Source organism: Falco punctatus (assembly GCF_963210335.1).
Source record: "Falco punctatus genome assembly, chromosome: 8".
In the NCBI taxonomy this organism is placed as follows: Eukaryota; Metazoa; Chordata; class Aves; order Falconiformes; family Falconidae; genus Falco; species Falco punctatus.
In genome coordinates, this window is record NC_137588.1 from 23,813,753 (window position 1) to 23,841,137 (window position 27,385).

The 27,385-nt window shown below is 39.0% G+C and overlaps 1 protein-coding gene across 8 annotated transcripts in view; it reads left to right on the plus strand.

Moving 5' to 3' along the window:
• The window catches only part of FIGN (fidgetin, microtubule severing factor), a 216,509-nt gene extending 200,593 nt beyond the window's left edge, over positions 1 to 15,916 (plus strand). For all 8 annotated transcript variants that reach the window (XR_013929967.1, XM_080399118.1, XM_080399116.1 and 5 more), the window contains one exon: positions 1 to 15,916. This exon is cut by the window's left edge. The gene's annotated coding sequence lies outside the window, so the exon portion shown is untranslated.
• Positions 15,917 to 27,385: the final 11,469 nt, after the last annotated feature.

Sequence of the window (27,385 nt, forward strand, 5' to 3'; positions counted from 1 at the left end):
TGCTGTTATTTTCCTATCGCTGTTAAAAGCACAGTAGCTATTTCTTTAAGAATGTAAATACAAAGTATGAAAAGCATGATCTGTCTCAGTCTTGGAGCCTGATAGCTCTGGGAGAAAACAGTGCAGTCTTAGTGTGAGGCACCACCTGAGTACCAGATGTAAGACAATTGTGTATGCAGTGGGGAACTGAGGCATGATAGTGTCAAATCTGTTGATCTGCTAATATATATATATTTATATATATGTAATATCCCTCTGCCTTTCTCTCAGCAGGGGGCTTGTTCAGACAATTTAAATGTGATTTTCTCTATCTCCTCTACTTTCACTTAAAAACCGCAGTGTGTTCTGGAATGCTTTGTCTGCTCAAACTTTAAATGACTACCAGCACTTTCACTGGGAGTCTTTTCTGATCCCCAGCTCAGTTTCCTTCTCTCAGCTGGTCATAAAACTACCCATCTAGCTCATGAAAAGGCTTATATGCAGGAATGTTAGACAGATGTTCTTTTGCATTTGAAATTAATTTGCATCCATTTTTACATAGGAATGAAACTTTTGTGTGCAGGATTAATAGACAAAAATATATACATTTCATAATTAACTAACCACTTAACCAACCTTGATTCTGGAGGGGTTTTTTTATAGTTCTCATAAAAATCAGAAGTTTGTGATGGTTTGTTTCTTTGGGTTTTTTTTTTCTTTTTCAAGAGTAACATTTAAAATCATAGCTAGAATACTAACAAACATAAATTGGCTTCTGCTGGGGTAAATATTAAGCTTTATGTAAATGCTGACTAGTACTGTAATACTAGAAAAAAGGAAAGTTTGAATCAACACATTTTACTATCCATTACAGAGTTAAGGTAGGGTAAAACTGACACCTTAATATCCCAAACTTTGACAAATTTAGAACTTTGTTGATAGCGTAGGAGGATCCAAAAGATTATTGGCACCAGGCAACTGTGTTCCTTTGAGAACAGCTAATTTTGAATTGGTAATTTTGTTTTCAGATGTCTTCCTAAATTAAATGTGCCATATGACGTGGTTCTATTGTTAGACCTTTTAGGGAAAAAAAGTACTGTAGTGAGCAGAAATGAGCAAAAAACCTGTCAAGTCTACTTAAACAGATAAACCAAAGGCAACAATATTCTTTTCTGAACCTGCTGAGCAGCCAGTCATAGCGCACAAGGTAGCATACCTATTCACTGTACTTCCTCCAAATTTTACAGACTCCTGTCACTAAGGTTTTCCAGGGTTGTGCTGGTTCTGGTCCACCTCTCTCCAGAACTGTGGAAGAAAGGATTACTGCTAAGGAAGCCCAGATTTGCTTCTTGTTGGATCGGGAGAAGGCAGCTACTTCTAAATATTTTAATTGCTTTCACTTTGGCTGGGAGTAAAAAGGAATAGACATGGCATCTCTTATCAGCAACCACAGCCTCAAAGCACATCAATCTGTTTTACATTGTCAGTGAGTGAAAGGGCTTACACACAACACAATCTTACATGAAGTTCATTGTTCTGTTCCAATGTTGCCGTTGCTATTTCTCTCTGAGGTTGTGCGATTTCAAAATTATTTTGTATACATTTGATCTTTTCTGGTTTTCACAGACCAGCTGGATGACTTGTCAGCAATCAACTAGGAAGAGGGAAGGTAACAATAACTTCTATCTGGGATGGGCTGTGATAAGAAGGGTTGGATTAAAATCTGTAGTGAATGACCCCAGAAAGTTCAGCCTTTTGCTTCAAGACCATTTCTTTTACACAGTCAAAAAGGCTCCACCCTTTCAAAGCTGCAGAAAATGCAGAACACCTTACAGTGTTTGTGTATTCATGGAAAAGAAAATGCTATACTCACGCCAGTTATCCCCATAAAAGAAATGCTTTGGGGCAGGGGTGGCTTAGTTGACTCATTAGTTTTCATAATCAGGAAAGTGAAACAAAACCATGTAATTTAACCAGTCAGTTGGAACTATCCCTATATAGCTCAAATAACTCCAATAATCTGGGAGAATTTTTATCAATCAGTCCATTCAAAAAACAACGTTAGGCAATCTGACTGTTTTATGCTATTTTGTTAGAAGAAGAAGAAACTAAATTCAGTAGATAAATTATGCATGACAAATTATTCCCCCAGGGTCCAATTCAGAATGATATTGTATTGCAAAATTCTGGACTGTATATATACCTTTGTTTGCCTGATCATCAGAGGGACACATAACAACACATTGCATGTAAGCACTTTTCCTAGGGCTTTTCCAGCATAAGTTCAATGTTTAGCAGCTGCTCTTTCATGTTGTGCTTCCAGCCAACCTGCTACAACCTACTTTTCCTCATGAAAGGTGGCTTCTTTCATAATGCATAAGGCATAAAGACTTTTGCGGCTCACTTCTGGACACAAAAGGGAGATTATTTCAGCTGCCCATACCTAGAATCATAGAATCGTAGAATTGTTTAGGTTGGAAAAGACCTTTAAGGTCATCAAGTCCAACTGTTAACCTAGAACTGCCAAGTCCACCACTAAACCATGTCCCTAAGCACTGCATCTACATGTCTTTTAAATACCTCCAGGGATGGTGACTCCACCACCCTGGGGCCTGTTCCAATGCTTGACAACCCTTTTGGTGAACAATTTTTTCCTAACATTCAATTTAAACCTCCCCTGGTGCAACTTGAGGCTGTTTCCTCTTGTCCTGTCGCTTGTTGTCTGGGAGAAGAGACCAACCTGCACCTGCCTACAACCTCTTCTCAGGTAGGTAAGGTCCCCCCTGAGCCTCCTCCTCTCCAGACTAAACAGCCCCAGTTCCCTCAGCCACTCCTCATAAGACTTGTGCTCCAGACCCTTCACCAGCTTCATGGCCCTTCTCTGGACACGCTCCAGCACCTCGACATCCCTCTTGATATGAGGGGCCCAAAACTGACCACAGGATTCAAGGTGCAGCCTCACCAGTGCTGAGTACAGGGGGGCAATCACTTCCCTAGTCCAGCTGGCCACACTGTTTTGGATACAAGCCAGGATTGTCTTCCCCTTCTTGGCCACACTGCTGGCTCATGTTCAGCCGGCTGTCAACCAGCACCCCCAGGTCCCTTTCCACCAGGCAGCTTTCCAGCTGCTCTGCCCCAAGCCTGTAGCTCTGCAGGGAGGGGGTCATTGTGACCCCAGTGTAAGACCTGGCACTTCTTGTTGAACATCATACAATTGGCCTTGGCCCATTGGTCCAGCCTGTCCAGATCCTTCTGCAGAGCCTTCCTGTCCTCAAGCAGACCAACACTCCCACCCAGCTTGGTGTTGTCTGCAAATTTACTGAGGGTGCACTTGATCCCTCCAGATCATTGATAAAGATATTAAACAGAACTGGCCCCAGTACTGAGCCCTGTGGAACACCACTTGTGACCAGTTGCTAACTGGATTTAACTCCATTCACCACCAGTCTTAGCGCCTGGCCATCCAATGTCTGTGAAGGGTCTAGAGAACAAGTCTTATGAGGAGCAGCTGAGGGAACTGGGGTTGTTTAGCCTGGAGAAAAGGAGGGTCAGAGGGGACCTTATCACTCTCTACAACTACTACAAAGGAGGTTGCAGCAAGATGGTGTCAGTGTCTTCTCCCAAAGTCATCTAAAGTCTGTGCTCAAGTGCATAGGACAGAGAATTCTCCAGCCAAGAGCTAATACAGCTTGTTGTGCCTTCTGAGATTTCTGGTTTAGGAAGACAGCACTTGCAAGATGACTCTGTGGCTGTAGAAGGAAATAAGCCCTTTATACCACATTTGAAAAATAGCATCCTTTGTCTATCTCCTAAATAGTAACAGGAATATATAGTGAAGTGTTCAGCTTGTCCTTTTTTCTAGATCTATATCCTCTAGGGCATTGAACTGAAGTTACTTGTGTCTCAGATCAAAGTCATTTCACTTAGAAACTTAGGTTGAGCTTGAAGGCACAGTCTCTTAAGTGAAGGTCAACGGTTTATCCATTACAGCACCCAACCCCAAATTATTTTTGCAATTAGTAATATTTATATCTGTTTTTATAGTGTAAAAGAATAAAGAAAGGATAGTCAGCATTTTCAAGAAATACAAGTTAAAGGTGTCCTATCATTTAAAATGATATATCATGTTAGAAAGGAAACTTAAAAGCTGGCATATGCAATCTAAAATTAAATACAGATTTTGAATTTCAGGCTGTGAAGCTAAAAAGATCAAAGGAAACTCTTTACAGTTCTTTGGAATTTGGTATTATACTTCCCGGGAGGTCATTTACTCCCATAATTTAGTCTGACTTATTTTGGCTTCAGTTCCATTAAAAGTATGTAGCAAAAAGAGGGCCTCTTTTTACTTTAATTTTTAACTGCAACCTGTCAGTTAACGGCAGAAAAAAAGAAAAAAGAGTGTCTGGAAGAGGATGATCTACAGAAGTACTAATAGCTTTCAAATCTTTTGACTTTTTGAGCCTGATATGGCTAGAAACTTATCTGGAAAGATTGTATTTTAACCCTTTTGACTGTTCTTGGACATAATGTGTGCTTTTATTGAAAGGGAACTTATTCACTGCCCTTGAATATATTCTCTCATTTCTACAATAACATCTCTCTTGACTGCAATGCCTTGCCTTCTTGGACAAAATAATAGGAGGACCCCAAGTTTAAGGTCCCTATAGGCAAACATCAAAAGCATGCCTGTTATAAGTCAGAGAACTATCCAGAAGTTTACCTACTGTCTGGAAAAACCCAAAAATGAGCAGGGTGCCTGCTGGGATGTGAAGGCAGTGCTAACAGGGCTGAGCAGACTAAAGCGTAGTCTTACTTCACTGTATTTTGGGATCAAGAAAAGCAAGAGTAGTTTCAAAAGGATGAGAAAAATTTAAAAGAGCTTTTGCCTTTCAGGAAATATGTGGTATGGTCCTGAGGTCATTATTTATTTTATCTATACCAGTTTCCACAAACAGGACCTTAAGAATAAAAAAGGTGGAGGGGAGAGAGAGAGAGGTACTTTTTCTTCTATGACCACATTTAGACCACCTGGTGGGAGCAGCAGAGGTGGTGAAGGAATGCTCTTTGCTGAAATAGGAAGTCACCTTCCCCCATCGGCACCTCTCCTTTTCCATTGAGGAATGAAAAGAGGCAGCACAACAGCTGCACTTTTTATCTGCAAGAGGCTGGCCTTGGCCAGGCTCAAGGCTGCTGAAGGGGGTGGAGAGATCCAGTCTGTGAAAGGGTTTATCCCCTGCTTGACATTGAAACTTTCAGCTGATCCTAAAGAGAGTCCCAGCAAAACCACCCAAGAGCTTTATGATCTCATTCCTTTGCTATATGGTAGGATGTATTTGCAGAAGCACTCATGGGGACAATTCAGCCTTAGGAGTTGCGTCCAGTGCTGCAATATGCTTGTATGTGTACATTTATAGTTTTGCTTCTGGTTTTGACCACATCATTTAATTATTTTGTCATTTTATGCCAGAGCAGCCATTTTGTAACTAGTTCAGTGGAATGCATACATCTGATGGTGACTCTTATTTGTTCACCCCTTCTCTCCTGTTGGATTTCATTTACTCTCTTAAATTGTTATGACTAGAAGTTTTTGAGTGGGTTTTTTCTCCTTCTCTGTAATGCAATAGAGTAAATAAAACTACAAAAGCAAAAGTAGTCTTGAACCATAAAGAACATGATAGACTGGCTTCATCTCTGGCACTTGGGAAAACTGAGGCTCTTGCTGTTCCATTAGATAGACTAATGATGGTCTAGTGGATATTAATAATTTCCCAGCAAGATATGTGCTTGAAAATATCTTCCCATATGATTAATGCTTCTGAAAACATAGCTGTTCCCATCTGACAGAACCAAAAGGATTAGAAATGTTACAAATGCTTTTTTGCAGTAAAAGGAGTAGTGGCAGCAGAGAGGTTAATTTTCCTCTTTTCATGCAGGTATCTTCTTAGAAGAGAAGTGATTAAAGGAGTTTCTTTTTTGGCATAAAAGTGTTTTTCTAATCTTGTTGAAGTGCCTAAAATGTGTTTGAAGAGCCAGATAAAAGCGTGGACTTCTTATTTAATGAGTTATCAGTTATATGTTCCAGTGTTTATTTTGCTCTATCATTGAAATATATTTTCTTAAAATTTCCTTTTCCTTCACCACAGTCAATACGTAATAATGAAGCAAGACATTTAAGGTTAATTTCAACTTTGGGTACAAAAGAATAGCTTCTCCCAAACTTGTACAGCTGCACAGAGAAAGCCAGAAACAGACTGTCCATTTTAAAAAGTGTTGGACATATCTTAATTTCTCAGAGACACTTAGGATAACACCAGAATTTGTGTCGCAATTTCTCAGCAAGTTATCTACTAGACTGAGGGTATCCAGAAAAAGTAACCTATTCCTGCCAACTGTGGCACCCAAAATGATTATGCTGATTTACTAATGCCAGGAAACTGATCCCCAAAGTCTTCTTTTGATTCTTTTTTTTTTAATGCAAGTTATTTTTTCTTCTTTAGTTAGATATCAAATATTCAAGCCTAGTAGAAAATTATTTGCATTATAAAAAAAGTATCAGTTTAAATTACAGATGATAAAATCCCCCCCTTCCATGCTAGAAGGAAGAAAAAGCCTCACTATAGTCAAGGAAAAGTCTAGCTAAAAAGACTAGCATTGTACCATGCTGCAAATATTCTCTGCTGGTATTAGATCCTTCAGTGGAAAATTAGGTGCAGACCTAGGTTGTTTATTGAACTAAAGGCATACATGTGCTAAAGACAGCTCTCTGTTCTTACAAAGGTATCGACTGCTTCTATCATCATAGGATTTCCCACTATGCTTTACCACTGGGGAAGGAATAGATCCAAAGCAGAGAAAGAAAAGGTGTCTGAGCACATGCAGAACTTCCCTGAACAGCAGTGGCTTTTTGTCCTTCTACGATGTATTTGAAAAACTATTATGACTGAAAAAAAAATCCAAAGGCAGAGCTGATATATGCAAAATGCAGCTTACCTGTGATATCTGAGGACCCATTTCTCCGCTGAGCAGCATGCATTCCCTGGAACTGTGTGTCTACCATGTCCTGCCTACATCTGGGCATCTAAATGTGTTGACCTTCATAGAACACACAATAGATTCATGGGTTAAAATGGCTGTGAGGAAATTTCACTACAGCGTGGAATCTGGTTGACTTGAAAATAAATTAGACAGTGTAGCGTGTTAGCAAAAGTTCTAATTGTACCTACTCCTCATAGAAACAGTTAGGCCTTATATTAACTCTGTTCTTCTCAGCAACTGAGATTCTCCAGGTTAAATATTTCTTTTTTTACTGTTCCTGTGTCCTCTTCATCTACACCTGGCTGCCCTCTCTTTCCCCAGAAATTGCAAGAGTTGGAAGGCGCAGCAGTCCAGCTTCAGTATCCATTGAGATCAAACCTAAAGAAATGGACCCATCTCTATTCAAAATGAATTTCCTTTATACAAAAAACACAAAGGAAACTGAAGCTACATTTCTAAATACTGAAAAGCAAAGAATAAAAGGTGACTTTTCGCTTAAAGAGTTCTATGTCAACGTCATTTAGTGCTTTGGCAAATCCCAGGATATTCTAGGAGGACTAGTTTAGGGTAGCAAGCCATGCACGTACCTTTTCATTAGCCCCTTATTTTCAAACAGAGGCCTGCAGAAATTCCAGTGCTCTGAACCCTCACAGGTGGATGAAGCAAACAGAAAGGATCTTGTTAAAACTGTCCTTCTCCAAAGACTACTTTTTTTTTCCTTCTTTTTTAAGCACTCTTCTCTGGGAAAAGAGAAACCAGGTTTAGCTGAATATGTCCTCACCATGCCAACTTCCAGTATTTTCCTGTGTTTGTCAATGGTACCAGTTGGTTGTGGCTTTGCTTACTATTTGTCTTTGGCTAGGGTGCATGAAAGGAAGCTGAAATGCTTGATGAAATTACTTATGTACATGGATAGAATTCACGAGATCACAGTCTATGTGCTAAGGCATCTGCTCTTCCTGTGTTAACCCATGATTAGCTACCATTACTATTCAGTTACACAGAAGCAGTGCTTACACAAGGCGAGTGCCTTGCTCTTGCGCAAGTGTGCTGCTTTCTGTCACTCATCCTTCAACCTGGAATCTTTTATTTAGCATTAGGAGTACCTTGAATATACTTCTGTCATCCCTTGTAACCCCCGTTCCACTTCGTACTATAGTCTTTCCAAGCATCTTTGATAACTGATGTTTTTCCTCTCTTCTCCCTTTTTCCTTCATCATTAAAACAGCCTTTTAATCCTTTCTTTCCTGCCTTAGGGTTTTTTTCTCTGTTTTTTTTTTCTTTTCAGCCTTTGCTTACCTCTGAGAGGTGGTAAACTTCTCAAGGTGGATCTTCAGCCCATGGGCTCCCTCTTCACAACAGTGAATCCACTTCTTCTCCAAACATCTACTAGAAATTGTTTAAATGACAATACAAAATATTTTATTATGTGGATGATTTAATATAGAAATTGCAAGCAAATAACAGAGTGATATTGAGATTGCAACATTATGCAAGGAGAGTGACATAATTTAAGCCAATCAATAAGGGTTAATGAAACCTATATCTCATCAGAATACCTTGATATCTTTTGATGAAATCTTTAGGATGTTATACATATATAGGGAGGAATGATTTTTATGTGAAGTGCTTTCATTTGATATCACCCAACATTTCATTACAAAACCTGAATATTACAAAATCAATATGGTACATATTAAATGAGTTAAACATAATGTTGGTCTCAAAATGTAGTTGGAAAAGCCCTATCATCCACTGAGTATGGACATTTCTAGTGTGTTGCTAATCTTACTATATTGGGTATCTTAATTTGTAATGTGGAAGAAAAGAGTCATAGTAAGTTGTAGGCAACACTAAGACTGTCAATAAAGCATATAAATAAGGGATGAAGGGATAATGAAAACTGTTGTAGGGTACACTGGGCACAATTAAGTTGGGCACAATCAAACTGTGTGTTTTAGTGAAGGTAAGATCATATTCTGAGGAACAGCAAAGAAGGTGTGTGAGCACTTAAAGGAGATTGCACTTGTCCTAGAAAACAATTACACTGAAAGTATTGGCAGATGAAGAAAGGTTCTGTGTAAAATTTCCGTGTGATCATGAAGCCGAAAGGTCCTGTCTTACCCCTAGTGAGGAAAAAAGGGACTCTAAGTAGGAATCTCTATTGCCTGTGTGGTGAGCAATGACCTCTCCTGAAATAGTGTCTTATTCCAGAAGCCAGACTTGTAGAGATGTAGAACAATACAAAAGGAGTCTGAGGAGAGACAGAAGTATGATTAAAGGCCAAATAATCTGCTGGGTATTGAGAAACTCTGAGAGCACTGCCTATCATTTTGTCAAAGTAAAAACTAAGGGCTGATTTAATTGCAGTCTATAAGCATGTATATGAAAAAGAAATGTGAAAATACATGCCTTTTCAGTCTAATTAGTGAAAGCACAACAATGATCAGTGAATTCAAAGGACCTTGCAAAGTCTTGATTGAAAAAAGTTACAAATGTGTCCTGGTGAGGACTGTTAATCATTGAAACAATTTATGTATGAGTGTGTTAGTTTCTCTATCATTGAAAATTTAAACATTAGACCTGGATGTTTTTTTTCCTGAAAGAAAGACTGATCAAGACTGAATTCAAAGAAATCCTGTGGTATACAGGAGGTCAGACAAGATGTTTAGATGTTCCCTTCTGTTTTCACAGTCTATGAATCTAAGCAGGTACTGGTTCAAAGAATTTATCATCTTGTCTTCTATGGGATTACTCATATACTTTAAGTTGAACAGGTGTTTAAGTGCTTTGCTGGATCAGGGCCAAACTGAGCTGGTATCATGCCATTTCAGTGCCCCTTTTGCAGCTGTGGCAGAACAGGACTTGTGGCTGGTACACTACCAGCGGTCATACTGCTCCAAGTAATTGGCTTAGAAAACAGTGTAGATTAAATGGTACAACCAGGACTAATTTTGAAAGGAAGGGAGTACTGGACTGTAATGTGGAACTGTTAATACATGAAAATTACAGCTGTGTGGCTCAAGTGAAGCACGGAAGAGGTTTCTGGAGCCCTATCACAATATTAGTCCAGGGTGTACTGCTATAAAAGCACCAGTTTTGCAGGGAGGTGCTACACTAAGGTAGTAATTACCTTCAAATAAACTATATACACAGTAGAAGACTGTTCTAATCAGTTTCTTAACTGATGCAGCTACAGTGGTATTATATGGTTGTGTAGGCAAGCTTTTAGTAACATATATTAGTGATTGTGGCTTGCTTTCTTTTGTTAGCTTTTTCAATCGCTACCCTATGTAATAACTAATTTAATGATCTGACTTATGTGCACAGATGTAGGATTATGTCTGGGCAAAGGATGCCTGAGCATTTTACACAATTCATCTGGCTTTGATGTGAAGCAAATCAAAATGAAGCTCTAAAAGGAAGAGCTAGATGGAAAGGATCTACTAAAAGACTTAGAATCTTCCTGCACCAAGTTATTGTCCTCTTATCTGGCAACTTTTTCGTTGCATATCTTCCTCTCCTTACACTCACCATTGCTACTGTCTGGTAAACGCTTTCTTTTTCTCCTACCTCCTCAGATTTCTCCATCTATCTACTAGTGTTCTGCCAATATGCTAATGGAGAACATCTGGTCCCCATGTCCTGCAGCTTTCATACTATAGCTTACTGTCCATTATGCATTTTATTTGGTTAGACGTTCCCAAACTATAATATACATACAATAGTACACAAGATATGTGGAAGCGGTTTGTTAATACTGTGTGAGGAGCCAAATGCCTTCTCCTCCTCCTGTCATCACTGTTTCTATTGACAGTAGTAGCTAAGTGAAGCATGTTTGGAAATTACATTTGGAACTGTTACAGTTCCCTCTTTTCCCAACTGTCTCAAAGTACATTTGGGAAGTGTTTGTTCCATTCAAAATGGAAATGAAAAATACTGTGAGGTATGTCTTGGTCAAAATGCTGATCTCATAAGAAAAGATGCCAGACCACATAAACTCTGTGGTACTGCTTTGTACCTCAGAAAATCCCCAGCCGAAAGGATCAGTTTTACTGAACTTCCTATGAACTCTCCTGGCCACGTTCTGTGCCTGCTGCTGCTCCAGGTGAAGGAGAGGAGCTGGGAACATGCAGACCAGGAAGTCTCTTAAGTGAGTGAGTGAATATGTGGTGAACATTTAGGCTATGTTCTTCAAAAGGTGTCCCATGCACAGACGATCTCAGCATACTCAGGGGTGTGTTCTGGGGTAGAGGAAGGTTTGCTACCTCATACCATGCTCTAAAAATGCTGCCGGTATACAACTGTTCAGAGGGCCACAGCAAGTCAGCCTGTCCAGGGCGGTCCTGTGCAGCATCACCTCAGGCTGGCGCTCAGGGCTGAAAGACCAGCAATAGCTCTTCCTCTTTAAAGTGCCCATCTTTTTCAAATGCTATGTTGAGCAGAAGTTTACGGAGCACAGATTCATGCTTTTAAAGCAGGCACACTTTCTTGTGCATCTCCCACTTCTAAGAAGAGAACTATAAAAACTTAGTTTTGTTTGCATTTCAAAACCCTCAAGCATCTTCCTTGCTAGGTCTGTATGTACACTGCAATTATGCATGCATTAAGCACTAAATGAAAACAAAAGGCATTTAACGTTAATTACACTGGAAAGTCACCATATTGTGATCACACACAGCACCACTATTGCTGCCCAGCTAGATATCCCACTTTCATGCAAACAACAGAACCAAATTGAATTACATAAAAAGAAGCTACATACTGACTCCCAGCAGTATGTTTTGACAAAACACTTTGTCTACTTAAATGATTTCAGATGCTGTAGTCAAAAGCCTTGACTGCAAATAATGGGTTCATAAAACCTATCTTTAAAATTTTACCTGACAGTAATGCTGTGCAAATATCTGCACTTCTAGTTCACCTTCTCCACTTGTTTACATCAGGATTTTAATAGAGTGGCTGTCACAGAACAACAGCTAAAGGCCACTGCTTGATAAGTTGCTGTAAAAACCAGACTGTTTAAAATGAGAATTTCCTGCCTAAATTCAGCCATCATAAAAAGGTGGTGGTTAGGAAAATATAGGAGAGAGACGATTTCTAGGAGGACCACAATAAAGTCTTTTTGAGTTCAGTGACATTCTAACCAGCAATGACTTTGTAAGAAACTACATTTCCCATCTGTCTTCAGCTTTACTGAGAAATGACAAAAATAGAAGGAAAACAGATGGATAAAGGAAAAGTCAGGAGGTAGGTAGGTGGATAGATAGGTTTGGTTTTGTTTTGTTTTGCTTTTTTTTTTTTTTCTTCTAATTGGCTCATTTAGTCTCCATATATAATATTTGAAGAATAAATTGACTACATCTCTTAACCACTTGAAGAAAGAAATGAAACACTTAGGAAAGCCTGGAAAGTTTACCTGCAGAAAAAAAAAAAAAACTAACTAAAGTTCTTCTGTCAGTCAGTGCCCTACCACTAAGCTGCTGGCTTTCCCCACGCAGAACGGCTGTGCAGAAAGGTAGCTGGATGCTGATGGCCCTGCATGACCTCCAGGCATGCACATCCAAGGTCCAACTTGCAAGAAGCCACCCTACACAGCAGTAAGTCTATACTGAATTGCTCTCGTAGTGCAAAGTATGAGGTATGGGAAGGCAGTGTATTTTAGCCTCTCACTTCTTTCCTGAGGAGAAGGTATGATTTGGAGGGAGGTTTACTTTGCTCTGGCAAGCGGAGCATATAGCCACTGCTGTGCTTTTCTGTCATGAGGTAGAATTGTCCATTTCTGAGTTTTTTTCAAAAAAAGAGTAACTCCCCATCATCTCTAATAGCTGGTTAAGTAGCATAGCTGAATCCTATCTGAATTCAATATCATGCAGAGTAAGATTTCTATGGAGCTACTTATAAAGGAGAATTTCAGAGCCAGAAAAGAGGGGAGAGAGATACAGAATGACTTAATCTGTTTGGTTTGGTCTAATCTAATCTTATTCTGTGCCAAATGGGTCATTGTTCTCTGTTGGAGATCTTCAGTCTCAGTAGACTTTTCCATAGCTCAAAGCCATGGAAACCTAGTAAATAATACTGGTATGTCAAATACATACAACATGGTCCCTTGTATTTTACCAGAGCTAGAAATATATATGACCACTTAGTAGCTCTGAAGTATAAAGTTGTTATATAGCGGGACAACTTGCTTTTGGGGGTTTTGTTTTTTTGGGTTTGTTTGTTGGTTTTGGTGGTTTGGTGGTTTGTTTTTTTTTTTTCTGTGGGGTCTGGTTTGTTTGTTGGGTTGTTTGTTTGGGGTTTTTTTGGTATGTCCTGATCTACTGCTGTGTGACTTCTGAGACAAAACTTTCAGTTTGGATGAGCTTGTGCCTGATGTAACTCAAGGAAGAAAGGCAGGATAAATGCTGTAGTCTGTGAGAGCAGATATGAGATTGCTAAAGCCCATTCTGCCAATCTCTACTCGTGTTCACCCATGCTTCTCTGCCTCCTATACCAGTATTACGGAAGAATTCCTTTTCTACTTATTCAGAGTTCATTTTGCAAATCATTCATATTCATCCATTGACCAGAATACGTCTTCCAGATGAGAGAGTTGGGCTTACCCTCAGGCCTAATACAGCAAATGTCCTGTATGGCTCTCCAGAGCTACAACACTAATAGCCATAACAGCAGGACTTCACTGCAAGTCTCTGGAGTTCCCACTGAAATCAGAGCCGTAATGAGCCCAGACAAATCTAAGCCAGAGCACAGCACCTACTCAACAAAAAAAATATTTGACCTAGAGCCTGCACAGGTGGAATGACAGTGGAAGAAAACTGAATACTTTCAATTCTGCTAAATCATTTGGAAAAATAATTATGATTCTTTAGTGAAGAGTGAATTTTATAAAATATTAAGAGACTTCGTCATGCAGAGGGGGCTATGAAGCAGGTTTAATAGGACTGACGTCAGTAAAATTAGGTAAATATCCATTGTTAGCTCTAACAAATCAATATATGAGGCTGCAAAAGCTTTAGATATTTATTTACACCACAGACACTAATAACAGCTTCATATCCCAGTATTTGTTCATTCCCTCCTTATGTTTCCTGTGAACGCACACAGTTACTACAGGGGATGGGACCCAGGCCCAATGCTTTGGGCAGTACCACCCTTCAATGCAAAGGGCATAGAACTGATGGGAAGACCCACGAAACTCATCTGTGCAATGGGCTCCCTAAAGCTGCAAGCCCCTTCCCCTCTCCTCCTCCTGCCTCTGCAGGCTGCAGAATGCCCCTATCAAGGAGGGAGATACCTACTTTAGACCTTTCTCCCTTCACCTCATCTATACATAGTACTAACAGCACAAAATAGCTCCACTTATTTCTTGCATTCCAAGAGTTGCTGAAGACTTGCATTAGGTGCTGTGCTTAGACCATGCCCTCAAATTCCTTTCTTACAGACAATACTAGAATGACTATAAATTGTCAGCATGGTTATTATAAAATAATTTGTACCTGTGCAATGACTTCCAGCAAAGACTGTAAAATGCTTTGGCATTAAGAGAAGCCTCTCAATGTTTTCTGAGGAAAGAACTATTTCAGGTCAAGACCCTATGGGGAGATATTGCTGCCATTTGGGTTTCTCTTGTCTTGTTTGGTTCAATTCCCAGTCTGGTTTTTTTCAAGTCTTTTTTTATTATGATTATTACTATTATTAGTCTTATTACAGGAAAAATAGAAAAGTCTGGATTATCATTGAGGCACTCTCTATTCTACCCATGACTGTTAATGTCCCAGAAAGAGTATAAGAGTATAACTTTTTTTTGCTCATTTGCTGTGTGTAAGTTTTCTTCATGGAAAAGAGGATCTTAGATACAGATCTGATTTTGCTTTCTTCTTTTTCTTTTTTCCTAATAAAAGTGTTTGTTTAAAAAGAAAGATGACAAAGTGCAGTGATACTCAAAGATACTGAAAAATCAACTGGCCTGATACACTATGAGAAGAGATTTAAGAGTATGGCCCCAAAACCTGTGCTCTGACTATCAGTCAACAGCTCTGCTTCTTATGGTAAGTTGTTTTTAAACCAAGTGTACCTGAGAGATGTGTAAGGAAAATTAAGATTGCATATTGATGGAAAAAATGTAAAATACTCTGAAATATAGGCGATAGGGTGATGGAGACTGACCCCAGTCACCTATTATTTGTGTAATTTTAATTACTCTGCCTTTAATTTAAGCAGCTGACACACACTTTCAGTGGTGTTCAGAAAGTTAATAGGGCAGCTGAGTAAGGATTTTAAGGTCATATTCTTGTCCTTTGGTGCTTATTTTATTTATTAGCTGCTGCATTAATATTCTTATGATTACAGAAATGATCATTTATGTAATAATGCATCTTACAATACTATCCTGTGATGAATATTGTAATATTTATTTCTTAATATGTCTTCTCATGCTTGATTCTTTAGCACTAAACTCACAAAAATACAACAGCATTTCTATCAAGCTTCTTCATTCTTTACATTATTTCTTAATTATGGTATGTAGTCATCAGTTTGCTGACAACTATTTTCCTGGGTGTCACTTTTTCTTTGATTCCACCTGTCCTGGCTGAAATTAAAATATTGACAGAAATAATTTTGCATGAGCAGTGGAAAATTCAGAGAGGCATTTAAAGCAGAGGAGCTTCAACATTAACACTTCTATATATGTGCATTTGTCCCTGGTTTCCAGGTACATAAACAGTAATGTGAGCAAAACTAGTGTGCTGTCTCATCCATGTCATGCATGTAGAAAAATGATGACCCTTAAGTTATTTTTTTTAACCCAAACAAAACATGAATTGAATTATACAAATAGAGAAAATCTGGTGTTTCTGGGCCAACAGCCACAATTCTGGGCCATTGTGGGGAGTGTGGGGAATAGGTTTGGCCTGCTCATTTTTCTATTATTTTTTCCCCGTTTGTCTGCCCTCTTCTCTATGTAGTTTGGTCTGTCTTGATCAGCACTGCACAGGAAGGAGAGACAAACTTGGATCATGGAACTGGCCGGGGACCTTTCTGCAAGTCACAGCAGTAGCTCTCAGAAATAAAGGTGGACAAGCAAAGTATCCTCCAAGCACTTCGTTATCATGCTGGATACCCCAGAGATGTTGTCCATGCAGGGAGAGATGACGGTGACATGGAGACAGTGCCATTCTGGGACAGCCCTGTGGAGCCCATTGCAGCGGGGACAGAGGGAGCTGCAAAGCTGCTGCCTATGATTGTCTTCTGGAGATATCGCTGCACATTTCAGGTCCTCCAGACAGGTCCCATTTACCCTGCAGTGGGCTGGGCATGCAACCTGCAAAGGAGAAACTCCCCGCTCTCACCCTTGAGGCAGAGAGACACCATCACACAGTGCGTGCCTCTCACACCTGAGGTTGGTAATCAGAGTTTATAGCAGTGGGCACACTAATGAGGTGTGTCAGAAAAATTAAAGCTGAACTGATGACTGTTAAAATATTTCTCAAAACTCCTTGTGTGTTTTTGTGAATACTTTTTTTATGCATAGGCACAATTCATTGCGTTGCTGTTTAGAGGTTATCTTATGATAGACCTTGTAAAACCTCATAGGTTGTATAAACAACAGTGTGTGTGAGATATAGTGACACATGCCAGTAAGTATTCTGTTTTAAATTCATTGCAGTGAATCGATCTCATAATATTAACAAATCTTTTTACATATCATCCCAAAATGCCTATTCGACTTAAACAGCAAGGTTTAGACATTGAGCAATTGGTAATGAGATCATGGTCAGCATTAGGATCTGAAGAGTTATAGAGATATGAGGAGGAGTGTGTTTTCCTGCTGTCAATAAGTGTTGTAAATCCTAAATCAGACAACATTGCAGTAATATTGAGACCCAGCAATCTAAAGGTGGCATAAAAAATTCAAGAGCAGGGAGGGGACAGGCTACAAAGAGTCAGAACTGCTTAGCACTTCACAGGGTGTGTGCGTGTGGTCAAGGCAAATTTCAAATACAGTGTATTGTCATCCTTCTATATTTAGTTGCACAACTGCGAGAAAATTCAATCTTCATCATACAAATAGATGGGCCTGTGGAAACGTTCGTCATTTTATTCCCAACATGCTAATGCCCCCTGTGTGAATATAGATTTCTCAATTAAACTAAAGTAATTTGTTGAAAGAACAGGTCTCACAGGCACAAGTAAAGGTTTCAGTAACAACAGCCTCAGCTATTTATTGCCAGAGAAGCGTTTTCCACTGGATGGTGCATGGCTGAGGCTTAAATCTGTAAATGGATTCTTTGCTCAGATGCACCCCAAAACGTACATGGTTCAACGGGAAAACCATGAAACAGCCCACAACTTGGCTATGCTATTGAGAGTGCATCTCTACATCCCATAGAGTCAAATTTCTGAGACCCCCTTGGAGCTAGAGCAGCGGTAAGGAGCTCTGATGCTTTTTCGGGGATCTCCTTTGATGTAGGTCTGTGCTGACTTCTTTCTAAGAAATCTCCAGACCCACAGGCTATTTTAAGTAGGACAAAATGTGTGTCTCCAGCCAAAGAATAGGAATCATAAATGGGTGAAATGACCTCACGTTAATACAACCCATGTAGCCTTATCTACTTTCAGTGTTTTATATTTTTAACTGCTGGATATTTATAAAAAGTCACCATCTCTATTGGCATTTGACAAAGGACACAGTTAAATGGACCTGGCATTTTCTTATTCATGTTGTTGAGCTACTTGAATTAAGGTTCAGGCACTATATGATACTGTGTATTTTATGGATTAAAAAAAGGACATAATTCCTGTGTAAACAACAAGATCTAACATTTCTTCCTGAGAAGTTTGACTTCGTTCTTCCTTATAAATAGAAAAATATTTTTTCCAACTCCTCAGTCATGACCCTAGTTTTAGTGCTTCGTCTCACACAGGTATGTGCCCTGCTTACACATATCTTTATGGACACACTTTCCAGAATACATGATAATTTTATTTTAATTACATTTTTCTCTGAATTGTAGCACATTATTTTCTCTCTTTCTTTAGTTTGTTCATTTTTAGGCCATAAATATTAACCCACAGAGATTTGTTTCTGCTTTCTTTAGTTAATTAAAGACACCATTGGATTTATCTTGTTCTACCACCAGGAGGGCACAACAAGTGAAATATTGTATTACTAGGTGGTTCATTCATTAGCATAAAATAATCTGTGCTTTTGAATACTAGCACTTGAATGTCTCACGTTTGTTTTTTTTTGTGATTGCATCTAGGAAGCAGCAGCAGCAGTGGAGGGATAAAGAAGGGAGAGACAGACCAAGAGAAGAAGAAAGAAAGAAAGGGAGAGTGACACAGCTGTTAAAAATTAGCAGGTTTTCCTTCTTAAGAAAAGACACGGGGAATTTGACAAAAAGGAGAATGCACAAGCTGAACTTGCCTGGAGGCATATCTAACTGGCACCTAGAACATAACATGGGAGTAAGCTAAAGTAATTCCCTACTCTGTTACTAACAGAGATTGAATAATTACAAAACCATTCTTTCTACCACATGACTTCTCCCTTTGGAGGGAAAAAAACCCCAAACAAACAAACCATATGGTCCTGACAATTTTTTCTACTGATTCCACCTAATGTTTAATAATACAAAATAATGTTATTTTTTAAAAAGGAATAATGCCCCATGATAACACATAAATACATAAAGCCATATGCATACATTTAATGCATGTTGCACCTATTTGGAGAGAGCTTATCAGTGAATGTCAGAGAATACAGCTTTCTCCAGAAGACACTCACAGTCTTTCTTACTCCCCTGGGGTCACAGTTCGATTATCCTTCATCCTGGGACATGAGTCTGCTGTTGGCCCAGACTTGGTGGAAGACTTTGGGTCACCTGTAGAGAAACCACATGCCTGGGCATTATCCTGTGCCTCCTTCAAAACCTATTTCCCTAGGTATTTCTCCACCCTTTCTCCGAGTTTTTCATGATTGTATGAAAAATTAATAGGACTCTGAGCCATATTGCCTTTTCTCCCTAATTGCATCAGAGTGTAGGAAGGTGAAGCAATGATATAATAGGGGAGGCTGAGGCTCCGTGCCCAAACCAGGGAAATCCACTTACAGAGGGGCCCCCTCTGTGTACAGATGTAGGTGGTGTGACCTATTTCTGGGAGATTTTTTTCCATTTTTGGGAGAGACACCAGTAATTCATTCTCCCTTTCTGAGGAATAAAATAAGAACCCAGACACATTGATTATTAATCATTCATTTGGGGATCCTCCTCCCTTTTGACCAATGACATAATCTCCAGTGAACAATATGTATACTACAATTGACATTTGCACACAAAAAAATCAAGTTATATTGTATGCATCTGCACTAATAAAAATAGTCATCTTTCAAATCCTGCTTTTCAAAGTCTCACTGAACAGACTTCGATATCTATATAACATTTATTTTGACCTTCGCCTCTCTGAGATGTCTGCACTGGGGAATGGTACAGAAATACAATATAATAGCAACACACTTTATTAAAATAAGCATTTAGGCTGCAATCTTCAGAAGCTCTAAAGTTAGGTGCAGGCAGCATTGCATACATTTGGAGGTTCACCCTCCTTAGGCTTCACATAAAATGCCAGCTGTACATGTGACTCCTAAAGTCCGTTGCATAATTATCTTCTAAACAGCACTGTTGATGTGTTGTGTAATTGCAGCAACTCAACAGGTCATCCCAAACTGAGTCTACACTTCTGCTTGTTTAGGATCTCTATTTTTGATATCATAGATAATTTAATGTTATCTGTTATGGTAACCAAGAGTTCTAGACAAAGATCAGTCACTCCTACTTGCAGATGAGTCACTATTTTAGCATGTCCTACTTCCAGAATTTTATTTTGCATTGGTTTGCTTTGCTTTGAGAGAGAATGAGGATGTATGCCGGTTGCTATTCAATTGTACAAACTCTGTTTTCTTTCATAAAAACATCCAGATATGTCCATTATTGTTTGATTGGGTAGAGATTCTGTTTTGTTTTGAACAATTCTAATGAAAACCATCTAGGCTTACAGCAGGCAATTAGCTCATGAGAATTCAGGCTTTTTAAAAAAATATTACCCACTGGATACAAATCTTAGTATTCATGTTAAAAGAAAAACGGTTTTTTGTGTGTTCAGGTGTGCTACAGAAAGCAACTACCTTTGAGGCTGATGGAGCGATTGTGGAAGAAGCAGGATGGGCCAGTGAAAGATGAAAAGCACTAGGAAATAGAACACTTGCAAGCACAGGGAGGGCTCCGTGTCGTTAGTATGTATTTTCAGAAGTGTGGTGACTGCAGGAATCACAATAGGAAGTGCTGCATTTTATTTTTAAAATAACACCCTTAAAACAATGCACTTAGAGAAATCAACTCCATTTTAAAAGTATTCTCTGGGATTATGAATCATCAAGCACTGTTACTTTCATTAGTGACTCCCTGCAGAAACAAATGCTGAAACGGATCCGAAAATATTAGTCCTCATGATTTTCCTTTGGAAAATATTACTAGTATAGTAATTTTAATTACAGAAGAATTTAGAACTTTTGTATTTGTATTCCCAATGTCAAACTCTTTTGTTATCACACTTACACCTCTGTTATTAATGTTAACCATGGTTTGCAAAAGAGGAAAAGCTAGTTATCAATGAATAATTCAGGCTCCATAACTGTCAGACCTCATTATTTTAAATAAGGCCTGGTAGTTCCAGTTGTAACTGGCTAATTGCATCATTTAAACTTAAACTGTTAGAATATTTCATATAATTAACAATTTTAAAAACTTCTAATACATTCAAAACTACTGTAGTACACAGGGCAATTCGCTTTAAATCAGGCTGAGAGAACAAAGAGACATTTGGGTGTGATATGAGTCCTCAGGTTGTTAAAATGAAGAAAAACTGTGGTGAAATTGATATATTCAGTAGTTAAAATGAAACACTATTGTTAGAATGATGTGAAATACTTGTAACGGTGGAAGCCAAAAAAATTAAAACACATGAAACTAATGAACTAAGATGTAACCTGACAGCCGATGAAGCTCTGCTGCAAGATAGTTCAAATGTTTGTGTGGCCGTATCCTCTGCTCTGGCTTGTATTCTGGCAGTAAACATGTAATTCCCAGAGCAGCTGCAAATAGATACCACAGTGAACTTTAAAAAAAATTGAACCAGTTTTTCCAAAAGGATCCAGGGAGTTATTTTTATTTGTTAATAATTTTGATTTGTGATTAGATAATTTTAACAACACTTTCATTTGGTTTGTTTTATCTGATAATAATTTACCCTTAATAATACAGATTTGATAAAGTGAGAAGGAAACACATTTTACATGCACTTTTCTTCACAGTGTATGCCAAGCAGGAAGAGTCATGGGTCATTTATAAACTAGACTAATCTTAAAATGCTGTTTTAGTCTTTCTCTTCAGTTTCATTCTCAGATTACATCCAGCAGTTTATTATAGGTATCCAGAAACTGTAAAGTGAGACAGGTTAATATATAATTTTAAATGTGCCTATTAAAAAAGACAATACAGCTCGGGCCTGTCCTGAAAGCTATTTGTATGTAGCACATTAAGACTTGTACAGCAAAGGAACATTATCCTCATTTTCCAGATGGGACACTGGAGTTCAAGGTAAGCTATGTATGATTTCTGTAGTCACACATACACATCCCCCAATTCTGAAACAAAGCTGGTTTATCTGGGACTCAGAGTCTGGTTTACAGCTTTAATGAAATGCTGTAAGAGAAAACATGGTAGGCTACCTGTGTTGTAAAAACGAAAAAAGCTATATTTGCTGTCTCTGGAATCATTCCAGCATATTCTTTCTTTATTTATTTAATAAAAATAAAAAAAAAAAAATAAAAAAAAAAAACACCACAACCCTCAGCTGTCATGTTGAAACTATAAAATTCAGCCCACATATCCATTAAGAACATCATTAAGGCTGTGGAGGTTACACAGCAAGGGCTTGGGTCTTATCCGATATATAGCAGCCTTGCATTGCTGGATGTCTTGTAAAAGCCACCCCTACGTTTCTGCATCATACTGAAGGTCATTACAGAACACATACAGAAACTGTGTGCGTTCTTGTGTTTGAGAGCAGAACCGGTGCACCACACAGATTAGCTTCCCATGTTTTCCGCATGCTGAAACTGAGCCATTTCTACTTGTGCAAAGACCACATCTAGTGATAGCTGGTCCCCACAGAGATGCATACTGTCGTATCGTCACATTCTTCTGTGATCTGTAAACTAAAAGCCCAGGTTTCTTTGGAGATGTATCTCTTAGGAAGACAGACAGCATCAGGTTGAGAAATCTTAAGGTACATTTAAGGACCATAAATATTCTCTCCCCACCCCTCAATTCTAACCTCTCCCTTCATGGGAGCTTTGCATCCCCTGTGCAGGAGTCAGCATGAGGTTTCTGCAGGTAAGTCAATTAGATTTGTAATTTTCCATGTTACCTGCATTTGGACTAGAAACACTATATGCAAGCTAGTATAATTATAGGCTCAGAATGTCATATTTTGCCAGTTGTTTTTTGTTTTGTTTGGTTTGGTTTTTTTTATGGTAATCACAAAAACAATGGTTCTGTCTTCTCAGAATCCCATAAAATGCTAAATAACTCCTGCTGTTAATACTTTCAGTACCAAAAAGTCATTCAACACCTGCTATTGTCAGGTAATATATCACAAAAAGGAATGTAGAAGAAACTAAAGATGACCCATCGTGTGATCTGCATGCCTAGAGTTGGTTGTAAACCTTTATCATATCCTTATGGATAGTTAAAGATCATCAGCTCCCAAGTCCTAAGTTGTCCATGGTTAGACAGCACTTTCTGGTGCTTCTGGTGCTTAAGACTAGTGCTTTAGTTGTCAGATTTGAGATGGCATTCAGAGGTGGAGGCATCCCAACAGGGTCACAGCTCTGGCACTCAGTCCCTGCAAGTTCGTTCCATTTCATGGCTTCTTATCATCTTAGCTCTGGTTTGGTTCGTTGAAGGATTTTCATTAGGTAAGTTCCTCATGTTTAACTGTTTAGGGAACCACAGTCAACAATTGTATACAATGGATTTGTAGCAAGGATGCACTGGAAAACTGATGCTCAGATGATACACATTTTGTATCACAGTATGTCAAATAACAGAATAATATTCACAACTGTATATAGGCAAGACAATAATCTAACAATATTCAAACAAACTGTAAATTTGCAAGGCTCAATGAAAAGTCCCTTAAAATAGTAATAACTTTGAAATTCATTATATTAAAATTATATTTCTAATTTTAAGCCATACTGACACCATTCCAGTGTCTTACAGTGTTTTTCTTCCTCTGTGTTATCTGATGCCAATGGGAAAGAGTCAAACAAAAATTAGTAAAACAAGTTGCATTTCAGGGGAAGAAAATATTTGCTCATCTTGTCTTGCAGTGTCTGGAGACTTCTGCAATTGTTTACTGTGTTCACTTTCTGTAAGCTGTTGTCAGCTCAGCTGTCTGAACTATAGCTTCATTTTTAAATATTTTTCCCTGAAAAAATAACAACTAAGTCTCTGAATGTTTTATGTCTGCAGCCACATCAGATATCACAACAAAAAGGAGGCTTATTCTAGTCTGTCTAGAAATTACCCAGTGTTGGCTTCACCCTTGTCAAGGGCTGGCTCCCTGTATGGAAGCTGACAGTCAGGTTTAGGGTACGCTAGGTATGTTTCATCAGTGAAAAGAATCAAGTTTCGTTTGTGTACAGAGCATGGTCTTAAATTCAGTGATTTCACTGACAAAAAAAAAAAAAAAAAAAAAGGACATCTTTTTTCTTTGGAGCTGTAGACACCTGGTTGAAAAACACAGGGTAACCAGAGGCATGCCGTAAGTGGTAGGTGCAGATACAGTGGGTAGAGTGTTCCTATTGCGCATATTCATTCTGAAGGGTCATTCAGAATGCCTCTCTGCAAAAAAGCCTGAATGTAAATAATGTCAACTGTCTATGAAAGTAGGTGATTTAGGTCACTGAGCAGTGTACATTGGTTAAATTATATTATTCCTTCAAATACTTAACGTACATCTGGGCTATTCACTCGTTACACTGAAGAGAGGCAAGGAGAAAAGAGGTTTGTTTTACTTTGCTTGTCTATAAAATCTTCACTATGGAGAACTATCCACTGCTTTAGAAAAGAAAGCAAACAAATGGAGGCATGCAGTGCCATTGAATATTACAAAAAATGTTTGGAGAGAAAGACTGCGCATGTTCTAGCCAAAGAGGGAGATCTGAAACTAACTGCAAATGATAAGAAGATACTGAAATGCCTGTGAGCATCACTTGAAAACTGTAAAACAGTGAGGTACAGTTTTATTATTGGGATAAAAATATCACCAAATGGCTCAGCATGATTAGATCCATTCTTACTGCAAGAAAGAAACAGACATAAGAAAAAAAACAACTACCAAAACACACCAGTAAGAAAACTCGTTCTTTAAAGGGTCTATAAAAACTGGCAATTGTGTTAAATTTCAGGCTTTAAAAGTTCCCATTTCATGGTTTTAATTGAAATCAGGTAAAAGTTTTGTTCAAGTATCTTGCAAATCCCTTGTATCTTTTCTCCACAGTGACCAACAATTACAACTGCACAACTGGGCCAATGAAGCTTCTGAAATTTCAGCTATTGTCAGTCTTTGCAAGAGAGAGGAATGAGGTGTACAAGAGACCTCCTCATTCTCCTGCGTTTTGCATTCAACAACCAGATGCAGTTGCAGCCTTTCTTTGGAAGAACCAGGGACTGTGGTCTTAGCTCTGTTAGGATGTATGCAGGGGAAACAGGTCCCCAGAGCCATGCTGACCCACCAGTTGACAGGACCTTGGGGACCAGTGCAGGTGTGCAGTGGAATAAAGCTTCCCTCATTACAGACAGCTGCTTGAGATGTCAAGGTGTGCTGGTTTCGGCTACATGGTGCTTAGTTGCTGGCTGGATTTAAACCACAACGCAAGGTAGGCAGGGCAGCGGCTACGAGTCAGTGTGGCAGTTGTGCAGTGTGGCTGCTTACCAGCTTAGAAATCCTGTAATCAAATGTATTTCAGCATGGGAAGATGCTGTTACTCTTCTCTGTTTTGGAGCAAATTAGAGAGAACTCAGCTGTGGCTGAATACTTACTGCTTCTTACCATGTTTTCAACAGAATCCTTCTACGTGTATGTGCATCTCACCTGCGAGTATTTGTACACATGTATTTTAAGCAGGGAAACACTCAACAACAGATACATTGAGGATAATTCTTCTGCCAATTACAAAGCTACCGGGAGTGCCGTAGTTGAACTCTGAGTGTACAGCAGTGAGCTGCAGTAGAGAACAACAATTTTTGACACAGCCGGTCACAGCTGACATTTCTGTTCTTGATCCACTGAATCATCTGAATCCTCTAAGAACATTCATCATGGAAATAGTCTGAGACAGAGAAACAGCCTGAGCTCTCCTACAGAATCTATTCTTGACCCAATCTGCAATGTTAAGAAAGGGCTTTGATAGCTACATATATTCTCTTCACTCATAAATAATAGGGGTGAACCGTTTACTGGTCCTAGTCCTTGTGGTCACAGTGGGATTGTCACTGTTTTATTAGTTACTTTTGCACTTTCTGATGTTCCTGTAAAACAACATTCTGTTTCAGGAGATGTGCCTGTCAAGGAAGCGGGGAGAAGGTGGATGGCATGATGAGTGGCTTCCAACACTTTGTTTATGTCTCCACGGGGTGGAAGTATTTTGTTAACTCTGTGCTCTCAATGCGGATCAGTCACTGCTGCCAACATAAATATTTTCAAATATTTCACTAAGAATTGCTGCAAAGCTACAGGAGATTTTCTGCCTATATGGCTGAGATTGTGTCTCCTTTGATTTCAACTTGATTTAATTTTTTAGAAGAAGAGGCAAAACAGGATGAGTGATCGTGCAGCCCTCCAACTTGCATTATTGATACTTCCAAAGTGTCCAGTTCAAATGGGGGCAGAATGTTAACAGAACTGAGAGTATCAGTCTAGTGGCTGAAGGACAAAAATAAGCTGCCTTTTTGATCTTTGCTGGTCAACAAAAGCATGTTTTGCTTGCTGCAGAAGTCTTTCATGTGAGAGAAAATGGACAGAGATGAAAACCCACGTCTGATCTGATGCTTCGGCAAGCTGTGTTTTCTTACACCCACAGGAGATGAAGATTTCTGGCCTTTCAGAATAATGGACAGCAGTAAAACAGAAGTCCCCTTCTCTGACATAGAAAGTCACTGAAAAAGTTTATTCTGTGTACAAAACATACTCTGTATAGAGTTATCATTCTTAAATACCTGACTACCATTGAAATTAGATGGGTCAGAAAACTGGAGGCTCTGGGCATAAGCCAGACCCTCAGTTCTCTAGATGAATCACAGTGTGAGCTTTAGAAAAAAATATTTACTACAAATGTCATCACTTTTCTGGTAGGTTTTGTATGGAGAAGCTGGATCAGGCAGAGCTAGAAGCTTGATAGATTGCTTTAACCACTGACTTGGAGTACATATAGCTGCAACCGAGCAAGTAATTCAAAATTATTTTTCAGATAAATTTAGTTTCTTGTTTATTTCCTGCATGTAAAATACTTGTGAGCAAATAATTAGTTCCATTAATTCACTATTTGTTCGAACTTACTACACATATTCTTAGTGATTTTTTTTGTTACCTGAGAATAGAGTGATCCGAAATAATTTGCTGAAGTATTTGCATTAAATGTTTGTCCCTGCTTGCAATGAGCATTGCTGTGGTAGTGAAGTAGATGGGGAAATCTGTGGGGCTTTGGTATTGTCAGGCAATGGAAGCGATTAGGAACAAGGAATAGAAAATGAGGATTAAGGGATTTTAGAAGAATAAACCTGTGAACTGCTTTTGTTTTTCATGACAGGAAAAGAGGGAGCTTTCCTGATTGCAGTACATTGATTTCTCCCCTGTAATGGCCTGTTACTCTCAGCGGGTCACTCAGGTAAGGGGCAAAGCCACCCTGCTGCCTCCGGGCCGGGCTGCAGCATGGTGCAAAGTGAAGAGCAAGTGAGAGAGAGCGTCATGAGACAGGTGATGGCCAACTGAAGTTTTTCTTCTGTGAGTTTTACCTTTTTCATCCTGCTTGACATTTCCCAGAGTGAGCTGTATTACAGATTAGTAGCCTATGGCAGTAGGCTGGAGAGATGAGATTTTAGCGCGATATGGTACACAGGCTCAGGGAGGGGGGGAAGCAAAGAATATGTGTGAAAAATTGAAATGACAAGGTCATGTTGATAGCTCGGTTGTGGGAGCTGCCGTGGTAGTTTGTTGCATTATGATTAGAGATGGGCCAACT